A 3,568-nucleotide genomic window follows, 5' to 3' on the forward strand; every position below is an offset into this window, starting at 1 on the left:
GTGTTTCTGCACGTACGACAACCCCACTGGAGCTCTGCGCGTGTGGAGCACGAGACGACACGAGGCCTCGCAGGCACGATTGTCTGCCTCCTGTGAACTAAAGTTATGGCGCCGACACGCATGCGCCGAACGCCTAGTAAGATTGGTCTATGCCAGATTGCATGAATAATGTGACTAATCTGTAGAATAAAAGAACACGACTCTTTCTGCGTCGAGCGCACTGAGCTGCAGGCTGCGCGTTAGAGCCGGATTCAGCCGGCAGTATGAGCGAATAGTCGTTTGATTGTTCCCGTAAGTGTTGCCCCGTTTTCGTTACAACTGTGGTATATGAGTTATAGTGAGATATAGCTAGTCTATATAATTTCAGGTTTTAACCAACGCTCAAACACGCTCGAGCTTTTCCTTTTACTTATCTGTGGAGGACAATAAGAAACCGACTCCTCAGCAATATAAACTTCATTGTTCACAAACAGATCAAGGGAGGCATATAGTTCACAAGCGGACTACCTTTCGGGAAAGATGCTTCCGCGAAAGCCTCAATATATTCTCTAGAGAACTGTTCAGGTCATCAGTCCAGTTTGCCTAAGGAGGTCAGAGGAGAAAGAGATCGCAGAGCTTTTCGCTGTGGTACGGGTCTCTGCAGTTAGTGCACCATATCAGCGGGCAGTCCATAAGGTGTGGAAGCACAGCGCTCGAGAGGACCTTGCAAAACCGTTCTTGCGTTTCTCTGTTGTATAAAACTTGAATACCCCCCTCCCCCTTATGTAATGCCCTTCATGGGCCCTTAAGGTGTAAATAAATGAATGTAAGACGAATCTCTGCCGACTGTAGAGCCCTCTCGACAAAGGTGCAGACAAACTTGTACAGCCAGACAGCTTCAGGTCATGGATAGCTGAGTCCTCCTTGGTCTAGGCTAAACACGAACTGATGGACTCCGACACGTGATGCATTTCCCTTACGTTGCAGCTTGCATTCAGGGAAGGTCACCTTCTCTTGCTTTGCTAGGCTGAATGCTTCAGCTACTTATTTTGAAATTACGCCAATATTTACAGATAAAAATAATCACGTTTTGTTCGCAAATGAGGGCCAAGTAGCCGGCCATTTAAGTTAGCGGTGCGAACTCAAATTCAGAAGAAACTTTATTGTACTTCATCAAGTGCTGAATTTTCCAAAGCACACCAAGAGCTGCCTCAGGAACTGCAGGATTTCCTGTTTCACGAGTGGAACTGGCACATTTCAGCGCCGTCTGGCACTCCAAACTAGAGGTCGCATTTCCATATCTGGCAGCCTCCAAAATGCCAACCTGTGCGCCGAAATTGAGACTTTTTAAGAAACTTGATCGGTGTGCACTGACACTGTTCTCGAGAAACTGGGCGACGGACATAAGATCAGTTAGATTGCAATATAACAAACAAACCTTGAGCAACTTTTCTGCCTTGAAAACCGCTGTTCTGTCATCAACTCGGTCGTTACCTCCGTTGAATTGGCGGAAGTAGCTGAACAGAGACTCAACCGGGTCGCTGTTGAGAGGTCGCGTCAGAACGTACTTAAATATGAAATTTCAAAAAAAAGTCAGCGAAAGAATACTCACTAGAGGCAAGTTTTTGTCTCACAAAAACCCTATTTTGCCTCAAAAGTTTGTTCTCTCTAGAGGTCAGTCAGGAGATACTCGATGACGGCTACCGTTGACCTGATTGTCATTACGGTTGATTCATAGGTCTCTTTCGTGAGGGACTCGACCCGAGACTTGATACTTTCGAGTTCACTATTCTCGAGGTAGCTGATGAAATCAACTTCAAGCCATGAGAGCCGATTGCCTTCTGTTCTGACGAAAGGCGTTTATCTCGATTTCCAGTCAGAGATATGGAGGTCGTACCACATTCCTACCGTTTTCATAAATGTGATGGTTGAGGTCAAGAACTGGAATTCTGGAGCCCTCTCGTGGGACTAAGGATTCTTCTGCAAGTACTCGAGGGTGCTAATTACTACACGTGAAAATATTAACGTTGCGCGGCACACTTTCATCATCTCTAGATTGTTTGGTTCCACACGAGCTCGGCTCAGAAGTCGCACTGGTCCGACCAACAAATTTCGTTAAATGTTGTAGAGGGCTTTTAACAAAAAGCCAACTTTGAACATCTAAAATGATTGTGGTCAAAAGAGCCGAACAACGGTTCCCCTTCACGTACCGGATGCGGCACAACATGCTGGAGCGTGTTGTTGTCACACATCTGTCGAAACATCGCGGTGTTTGTCTGGTGGTTGTCAGTGACGATGCGAACTATCCAAAATCCTGCCTCTTCAACCGCCTTCATGACATTGAGCGTAATAATCCAGAGCTGGTCGTACTTCGAATTTCTTGTAAAGAAGTAGCCGACTGATATCACCTAACCTGTGGAAAGCCCACGTAGCACGAAGCAAAGAAGTCTCTTGGTTACTTCTGTGATTCTTGATCGATCTTCGCGTCTGATGTCAACAAGCCCAAAGATTCTGTCACCTTGTCGATCATAAATATGTTTTCTGCTCAATCGATATTTTGTAAATGATGAGGCTGCAGTAGGGCTCCTTCTCTGAGCGCAGACATCTCTCCACCTGCAGCCGTTCTTTGATGAGGCTTGTGACCCCGGTCTCTCCCACGAGCGACCCGACAAACGCCTGCAACGCACTTCAGCAGGGCAGTTTAAGGAGTTTCTTTGCGCGTACGTGGTCATATCCTTTACATGATGTCGCTTTCCATAGTACGCATTCTCTCAGCGTTGGTTCTTGCCATGATGCTCTTGCCTTGTCAAAATTCATTATTTGTTCCATGACAAATTTTGCAGTCTTGTCACCTTCCGATGCGGCTTTTGAATCGTTCTTGAAGGCCTGCATAACTCTGTCCTCTTCATACTGCTTTAATCTCTCTTGAAATTCGTCGCAGGTTTGTCGCAGTTTCTCCATTCGCTCCTTCGGTATTTTGGCTTTCATTTGAAGGGCGTGCGCGTTTTTCTTGGCATCTTCCATGAATCCTGTGATATTGAATGACGTCTTGAATTCTTCCACTTTAAACTCTTTTTGGTGGCAAGGTTCAATAGCCTCGCACTCCTCAGTAGCTGGTCTTCTTTCTGCAGGGGACTGCATTTTGCGTTGTTGACTTTTACCGCTCGCATGTGACGTGGACGCGTTAGGTGGCACACGAACAAGCGTTCTGCACTTCTTTGAACCTGCTGATTGCATGTACAACGGATGCAAGAGAAATGAGTCGGCACCGCTGTCGGTCGCAGCAACTTTCGCTTCATCCGTGCCTTTGTGGTCCTGCTTCTTAAAATGAAGGGAGTATACGACGCTCCTGGGGGGGGGGGGGGGGGGGGGGGGGGGCGAAGCGAAGCTTGGTTGCCACTGGCTGCCCTTCTCGCTGCCTTGTCGCGAAATGTTCTTCAATCAGGAACGCCGGAATTTCTCTCCAGCCGGCAGCTCGTGATAGCAGAGTTCCGGATGTTTTGCAGCATTTGACTTACAACGCGGAACGCAACAGTGTTTTGGCACCGCGGGCTCCGTAACCCATGAGCACACTTTAAAACTGTGGAGA

At 47.3% G+C, this 3,568-nt stretch overlaps 1 pseudogene; it reads right to left on the bottom strand.

Moving 5' to 3' along the window:
- Positions 1–492: 492 nt before the first annotated feature.
- On the bottom strand, positions 493–3,120 carry LOC121047339 (annotated as a pseudogene).
- Positions 3,121–3,568: the final 448 nt, after the last annotated feature.

Source organism: Ixodes scapularis, unplaced genomic scaffold, assembly GCF_016920785.2.
Source record: "Ixodes scapularis isolate PalLabHiFi unplaced genomic scaffold, ASM1692078v2 ptg000058l_1__unscaffolded, whole genome shotgun sequence".
NCBI classification, from domain to species: domain Eukaryota; kingdom Metazoa; phylum Arthropoda; class Arachnida; order Ixodida; family Ixodidae; genus Ixodes; species Ixodes scapularis.